Genomic DNA, 8,933 nt, shown 5'->3' with positions numbered 1-8,933 from the left:
TGAGTACGCCTGGAGTGCAGAGTTCTAGAGAGGTAGTAGTGAGGAAGAAAGCTAGAAAGGTACACAGGTCCCAGGTCCCAGAGGGCCACTTAAAATGTAATAAGAAGTTTGAACTTTAGCCTAAGGAAATGGGAAGCCACTGAAACATTGATGCAGAGTAAGTTTTAGAAGATCAACCTAACTTTAGTGTGGAGAACGGTTTAGAAGGAGGAAGAGTGAAAAGTAGAAAGCCCAGTTAGGTGATAAGACCAGTTAGCTTTCATAGGCAACTACTTTAAAATAGTTGAGTTTTGTTTTTCTATTCAGTCTACAATCTTTGTCTCTTTGTTATTGGTTTCCAGAGGTTTTACTATGATGTGTCTATGTGTGGTATTCTTCGTATTTATCTTCAATGGAGTTCATAGAGATTCTGGAATATGTGGCTTGAGGTCTTTCATTAGTTTGGAAAATCCTTAGCTATTATTTCTTCAAATATTGCTTATGTTTCATTCTCTCCTTTTGTTCTGGGACTTCAGTTACATCAATATGTGGCCTTTTCCCTGAATCTTGTATGTCTCCTATGCTTGTTTCTGTATTTTTTATTCTTTTGTCTCTCTGTGCTTCAGTCTATATATTTTCTTCTGACTTCCTTCTTGTTCACAAATTTCTCTTCAGCTACATCTTCTCTGCTATTCGATCTATCTGTTGAGGTCTTAATTTAGGTTATTGTATATTTAAGTTTTATAATTTCACTTTAATTCTGTTTTATTTTTTAAATTTTTTATGGCTTCCACATCTGTGCTGAAACCTACTCCCCCTTGTCATTTAATTTCTTGGACAAATAATCACAGCAGTTTTAAAGTATGTCTGATAACTTTGGATTTGCTGTGGGTCTGTTTTTATTGTCTGATTTTTCTTTTTAATTATCAGTCCATTCTTATTTTCATAAGTATAATAATTTTTTTTTTATTTTTGGGCATTGTGTTTTAAAAACTGTAGAGGTAATCTGAGGTTCTAAGTGATGTTTTCTTCCTTGAGAGAGGATTTACTTTAGCTTCTTACAGGCAGTTGGAGGTAGGGTTGGTGATCAACTTAATCCAATCAGGCATTGAGCTTTTTGAGAAGGTGTACCTCAATCTTTGAGAGAACTAATCTATTTTTGGTCCACCTTCCAGGGTCACCATGAGTCAGAATTGACTCAACGGCAACAGGCTTAGGCTTTACAGAGTTCTCAGCTGTTTTAGTTATTTATTGCTGTATCTCAAACTAATACTTGTGTCTTAAAACAACAATAATTTATTATTTTTCATAATTCTTTGGTTTGACTGAATAGTTCTGCTCCATTGGTGTTGGCTGGGGTCACTTGTAAAGCTGCAGTCATCTGAGAGCGTGGCTGTGGCATCTCGGTTCTCCTCCACATGGCTTCTCTCTCCATATAATGTCTCATCCTCCAGAGCCTATCCACATGGCCTTTCTCTCCATTGGGATAGCCTGGACTTCCTTAAGTATGAAGGCTGGGTTCTAAGAGGGAGAATTCTAAAAGTGTGAGTCTCAGTGAGCAAGTGTTTATCAAATCTCTGTTTGTGTCACATTCACTGTAATACTACTCATAAAAAAAAAAATCACATAGCCAAGCCCAGAGCCAGTGTGAAGGGGACCACCCAAAGGCATGAATACCAGAAGGTGTAGTTCACTGGGGGGCCATTAATGTAACAGTTTACCATGCAAACTGAAAGTCTAGGGTGTTCACCAGGGCCCCTCCTCTTTAGTGGCTCTTGCTCTCTAATTTTTGTCATCTCAGGCTTATAAGACTGCCTAAAGCCCTCCTCAGCTTCTTAGCCTCTCAGTTGCAGCTTAAGAGTCAGCAAATTCAAAGGAAAAGCACTGCCAATAATAGGCTGCCTTCTCTGTACTTTCTTTCTCTTTGGGATTTGACCCTTCAAATTCTCATTGCTTTGGAAACTTTTCAATGCCTTCGAATAGATATTTCTTCTATTCTGACTAGCTCTTTTAGTTATTATCGATAAGAGGGTTGGTTTTTAACAAACTCATCTATTGCTAGAAGCAGAAATACCATAGAGAGGAAAGATGGAGAAAAGTACTTCCAGATAGGGGGTAAGAAGAGCATGCCTTGAGAGAGAAGGAGATTTTCCAAGACTAGGTGTCTCAGTCATCTAGTGCTACTCCAACAGAAATACCACAAGTGGATGGTTTTAACAAAGAGAATTTTATTCTCTCATAGTCTAGTAGGCTACAAGTCTGAATTCAGGGCATTAGCTCCAGGAGAAGGCTTTCTCTCTGTTGGCTCTGGAGGAAGGTCCTTGTGATACATCAATCTTCCCTTGGTCTGGGAGCATCTCAGCACAGGAACCTCAGGTCCAAAGGACGCGCTCTGCTCCCGGCACTGCTTTCTTGGTGGTATGAGGTTCCCATGTGTCTCTGCTCGCTTCTCTCTTTTATATCTGAAAAGAGATTGCATTAAGACACTAATCTTGTCAACCTCATCAGTATAACCTCATCACAGTGATAGAATTTACGACAGATAAGGAGATCATATATAATCTCATCATAGTGATAGCGTTTACAACACATAAGGAAATCACATCAGATAACGCAATCATACAATACTGGGAATCGTGACCCAGCCAAGCTGACAGATATTTTTGGGGGACACAACTCAATCCATGACACTAGGGAAAGGCCGGTGTCTTGGGGATTCCATGGAGAGGAAGAGACTTGCCCTGCTGCCTCTTAGAGCCCCAGGAAATAAAAAAAGCTCAAAGGGAAATGACTACCTGGACCCCAGGACTTAGAGCTTCCACAAAACTTCCCAATCTCTAGCAGTGCAGGGAAGCAGCAGAACCACCTTTCCTCAAAGAATTTTAGTCTATGTGGGGTTAGACTATGATCCTTCAGTGTTAACCAGTGTAGACCAAAGACCAGAGGCCCTTCTTGATGCTTTAGACTGCAAAAGATCTCTGTAATCTTTGTAACCCCCTCTTGGAGGTAGGGTAGGAAACCCTAATAATAACAACTGTAATTGAATGTCTTGATACCTTGACAAATGAGGGTTTGGGTGTGTTTTAACTTGTTTTAGAAAAAATAAACTGACATTTCATGCACCATATTTTAATGGATACAAATTCATACCCATGATATATGTTAAAAATAGTAACCAGAAAACTGGCATTAATAGTCACACCTTGAATATTTTGGCATTGATTTAAAAAAAAATAGTAACAATAATGGGCAAAGAGAAGAATTACTTGTAGAGGACTCTAGGTTCAAGGTATTTGCTGCCAAAAAAAAAAAAAAATCAGTATGGAAAATAGAGAAAGGTGGAAGAGGAAAAGATAATTCTCAAGTCCAAGATTCCTCCCACCCCTTAGTGAGAGTATATTGTCAAATGGGGAGTCATTTAAAAGTTAATGTCTCCTTCACTTAAGAAGATGATGCAACTGGCCTAATGGCAGTCCAACATTAGCTTTTGGTTATTTTTCCAGCAGCAGCAGTCATGAGCCCCCATTAACTAACTGGCAGACCTATCCCCTGGGCACTGCAAATTGGTTCCACTGCCTCCACCCTGGAAGGCCTTTTGCTTGTGGTAGATGAGCTATGAATGCAGCGGTCCACAGTAGAAGAAGTGCATGCTGGTGGATTGGGAGGTAGAAGGGGACATGGGAGATAAGGCCAGAGTTTTGACTGCCAAACCAAGGAGTTTTCCTTAATCCATTAGGCAGTAGGCAGCTATTAAACATTTGAATTAAGGAATGACATGACGGAAACTGGACTTTGCGAAGATTAAACTGGCATTAGTGCATTGGACATAAGAGGTTAAATAAGAAGCTGTGTGATGAGAATGAAAAGAAGCATGCAAAAGTAGGGTAGATGCTTCAGGATTTGGCCATTGGATTTGATGATCAAGGGAAAGAAAAGATTCCTAGGTTTTAAGGCTGGGTGATTGAGAGAATTGTGGTGATATTTTCTGAGATCAGGGACCAGAAAGACAGATGATGACTTTGGTCTTAGAGGAGTTGAGATTTAACTAGGAAAGTTTGCTTGCAAACTTCCACAATCATATCCTATGTAGCAGTTGGAAATACAATAGTTAAAACTGATAAGAATCTACAAGGAAAATATACAGGAGTTATTTAATTTGGAAACTGAGAAGATTTTTACAAAAAGAGAAAGATGAAAAGGCATATATATTTCTCTGATGGCCCAGTTCCTGACCTTTCACTCAGCAGACACTTGCCTACGCATGACACTATATGCCAGCTGAAGACGACAAATCTCATCTCGGGAAGCGTCCTAGTTACACACTGCCCGTTTCTGCCCCACTGCTCCTCACTTTCATCTCCCTGCTCCTGCATAGCTGGTTCCATATTTTAGCTTTCCATAGTGTTTTTGAGCTGCTTGTTGTCTCTTGGAGCCCTGGTGGTGTAGTGGTAAGCTGCTAACCAAAAGATTGTCAGTTCAAATTCACCAGCCACTCCTTGGAAACCCTATGGGGCAGTTCTACTCTGTCTTGTAGGGTCGCTGTGAGTCGGAATTGACTTGATGGCAGCGAGTTTTGGTTTTGGTTTGTTGTCTTTTGACTTTAGTAACTTGGTTCTCCTCTTCTGGGCGGTTGGATACTCCTTCCCATGGGCTCTGAAGATCCCCAGACTTCAGCAGTCTCACAGTTGCCAGTGAGAGACTTCCCTGCCATCTGCAGCCCCTCAGCACCGTCTTAGGCAGGCTGACTCTGCCAGGAGACAGAGATTTGGACAGTTTATCTTAATTTTATTAGCAGTTGAGCTTCTCTAAAGCCATATGCTCATACAGAATATTTAGCCATAATGTTCAACAGCCTGCAGTTCTCTTTCCTATTCTGTAATTGATTGAAACTTCTTATAAGGCATATGTTTACCTTGATAGCAGTGTTGAAACTCAGTTGCTCAAAATAGAAAGATGGACTCCCATATGTTTAGCTGAAAAAATCAGGGTCTGAGGCTCTTAGTTCCCTCTAAAACCAGAAGGACCTAGCCCTCAGGCTTCAGCTTAATTCCAACATGTTTTAGAAGTCTGTTTCATTTCCCCAGTGTTGATTCACCAGGCTAGATTAATTTTCCAGGGTGTTGTGCTAATTATAGGTTAGTGGAGCTAATGGGCTAAATCAAAATGGCAACAAGTGAAAAAGTAGCAGAGCACTCAGGATTCTGCTTGGATGCAGAGCTATTTATAACTTCACAATTGTATGGTTACTACTAATTAATAAGCTCTGCAGTTACCCTCAATTTTCAAAGGAGTCCACCATCATTTTCTAGTTAATCTTTCCCATCCATTACTGTATTCATTTTATAAGAAGGGTGGCACTGATGATTACTTGCCTGAAGTCACGTCTGTGGTAAGGCCAAAATTACACTTTAAATTTTATGAATAATTATAAAAATAATATATTTGTTGAGTGCTTTGCGGTTTTCAAAGGACTTTCACCTTTGTTATTCCACTTACACTCACTAAGCATCTCTGAGAAGGTTTCTTGTTGGTTAATTGAGGACTGCAGAAGAGAAGGAGGTTAGGTTCATAGCTGTCTTGGTTAAATTTGAACTAAATAAGAAAATAAAGAACCCAATGTTGTTATTCAGCAGTGCAGAGGTCTGAGTTGTACAATCTTTTCTCTCCACTCCCGCTCTTGTTAGGTTTCTTGGCTTTTCGAGGATTCTTAGTGCAAACATTCAGTCACATTAGCCTTTCGTTTGTATAAGGCTGTAGTTTTATTCCAGCCAAACCTAAAATGTATGGACCCTAGAATCTAGTGTCATTAGAAACCTCCATTTAAGAAAACTGAGTGATCCCAGAGATTGCTTATGCTAGAATATTGAAATAAAATCTTCAAAAAGCTGAGCTGGTTCTAGTGACTGCTGTAAACCTTCATTGCAGTCTGCTGTTTCTCCTCACTTTCTCACTCAAAAGTCTGGAACTTTCCTGACCCTCATAGGCCTGCTGTGTTCATATACCACATTTGATCCTTCCGGAATTTTCTATAACCACACAAGCAGAGAATAGTAGAGTTGGATGGGTTCTTAAAGGTCATGGAATCTAACATCTACACCTTACAGATGAAGAGAGACTCTGGGAATTAAAGTGATTTTTGCAAGCCCTATAGCTAATAATTGTCAGAACTGCAGTGATAACCTGCCAGAATTTTGCTCTTGTAGAGAAAGAACTGGATGATGACAGTCAAACTATCACTCAAGCAGCGTTTGCCATAATAAAACCAAAAAAACTAAACCTGTGGCTGTCAAATTGATTACGACTCATAGCAACCCTATAGGATAGAGTAGAACTGCCCCATAGGATTTCCCAGGAGCAGCTGGTGGATTCTAACCATGGACCTTTGTTTTAGCACCCTAAGCTCTTAACCACTGCATCACCAGGGCTCCATTTGCCATAATACAATTGCTGAATTAGCCAAGTAGAGAGCAGTTTCCAAAATGTGTTCATAGATGCTCCTTGGCATAGGGTTTCGTGGTCATATTACTTTGCCGAGTTGGGAATTTATGATGCACATTAGAAGACTGGAGACTCTAGAAGGTCCCTCGGGGAAGAATTTTTGGTTAAGCAGGCATTTATCAAATTATTTCATCAAATTTTTCCCTTCAAAGAAAACCTAGTCACAGCCTGTATAATTAGTGTTCCTTGGAACACACTTTAGGAGAGACACTTTTGAACAAATAAATGGTACCTGTTGAAATGCGGAGGTTACAAGCAGGGATAAAGCTTACTACTAGATTCTTTGCTACATGTTATTTTATCCTCGCGATAACCCTAGGAGAAATTATTATTATCGATTCCAACTCATAGTGACCTCATATGTATTAGAGTTGAATTGTGCTCTATAGGGTTTTCAACGGCTGATTTTTAAGAAGTAGATTGCTAGGTCTTTCTTCTGAGGTACCTCTGGGTGGATTCAAACTGCCAACCTTTTGGTAGGCAGTCAAGCACATTAACTGTTTGCACCACCTAGGGACTCCGTATACTTTAACCCATTGCTGTCAAGTTGATTCCGACTCATAGCGACCCCATAGGACACAGTAGAACTGCCCCATAGGGTTTCCAAGACTATAATCTTTATGGAAGCAGACTGCCACATCTTTTTTCCTCAGACCTGCTGGTGGTTTTGAACTGCTGACCTTTTAGTTAGCAGCTGAGCACTTAACCACTGTGCCATTGGAGCTCCTTATCTGTACTTTACAAATGGGGAAACAGGCTCAGGACTCTGGTTGCATGTTGCAGAAGCTGGACTCAAATTTACTTAAACAAAAAGGAGTGTTTATTGGTTCACGTAACTGAGAAGCTTGGAACATGGAAACCAGCAAGCTTCTCTTTTTGCTATCTCTGTGTCCCTTTGCCAAGTCTGTTCGTTCCTTTTACAGACATATCTTCAAGAGAATGGGGACATGGCTGTGCACAGCTTAGGCTCATGCCCTGAACACTCTGCAGCCAGAGAGATAAGGATTCCTTCCCACTAGCCCTGCTGGCAAAATCCTAGCGAGGGACTCTGGCTAGGAAAATGGGTGCCATGATTGGTTTAGATTGAGTCTTCTGCCCTCTCCTGTGGGCAAGGGAGATGTACTCTCAAAAGACCAGGAAGGGGCTCAGACAAAACAACAGTCAGTCTGAAAGTTAAGTAGCTTGTCTCAGGTCACGTAGCTAGTAAGTGGCAGGACTGGTATTTAAACTCAGATCAGCCTGACTCCAAAGTCCATGCTTTTTTCTGGATAGCTTGTTGTTTCAATAAGATACAGTCTCTGCCCTTAAGGAAGTAATAATCTGGTAGTAAAGATACAAATCCCTATAGTAAGAGCTATGAAAAGTTCAAGCACCTTGGGCATTCAAAGGAGGGAGAGATTATATTGTAATACTCAGAGTCAGAGTTCTTAATTCTTTTGGGGTTGTGAGCACCTTTGAAGATCTGATGAACCCTGTGGCCAAGGGGAAAAGATTCCCCCTAAACACAGACACACAGATAACACACATACACACACAGCACATGCACATACACCCCCCCACACACACACACTAAATTTTGCATGCTTTTTTGGGGAAAGGGGCATGGATTTTAAAGGTGTTCCTGGATTTCTGTAAACTCATCCTCGGTTCTCCAAGGTACTTAGACTTTGAGTTAAGGATTATTGCTCTGAAGGACATATCTAGAAGAACCAGTTCAAAAGCTCTAACCTTGCTGTAGAATGTTGGTGTCACCAACGGCAAACTGATCAGCCTCAGATGTGGGTCCCTCAGTATAAGAAAGGAGGGCCCAGGAAGCCAAAATCAGAGCCACTGTAGAGAGAAGGCAGCCCAGGAAATAATGTGTTCCTTGGAGCAGACTGTGGGATGCACTGATGAACAAATAAATGCTACTTGTTAACACGGAACAATCACAAGCAGAGAGCATGGTGCAGTGAATTACTTTATATGGCCCTTCGAGCCATAGTCTTTGTAACTCCCGCCAAATGACTGGGAGAGGGCTATGCAAATGAGGTACTTGTGGCGCACTAAGGGGATTAAATAGTTTGCTAATAACGTACATAAAATGCCTGGTACCCTTGTGAGGGTGGGAACATGCAAGTAAGTTGTATGGAACCCTAACGGGGATTAATCAGTTTTGTCATCCCACTAGGCTTAAAATGAGCCATCCCAGAGGCAGGAGGAGAAGATCTCATCACCAACAAGAAAGAAGAGCCAGAAGTGGAGCAGGTCCTTTGGACCCAGGATTCCTGCACTGAGAAGCTGCTAGAACCAGGAGACAGAGAGAGAGGTGTAACTCTGAAGACAGTGAGAAGCTGCGGCAGAGAAACAACGGCAGCAGAAGCAGGAGACCAGCAGGAGAAGGTGATATGGGCTTCCTGGCCCACAGAGTGAGAAAGCTGAGTACCTTTGGGCAGGAGGCTTGCTAGCAGAATAGG

This window comes from Trichechus manatus, unplaced genomic scaffold, assembly GCF_000243295.1.
Source record: "Trichechus manatus latirostris isolate Lorelei unplaced genomic scaffold, TriManLat1.0 scaffold00015, whole genome shotgun sequence".
In the NCBI taxonomy this organism is placed as follows: domain Eukaryota; kingdom Metazoa; phylum Chordata; class Mammalia; order Sirenia; family Trichechidae; genus Trichechus; species Trichechus manatus.
Note: the sequence above shows the minus strand (reverse complement) of the source record.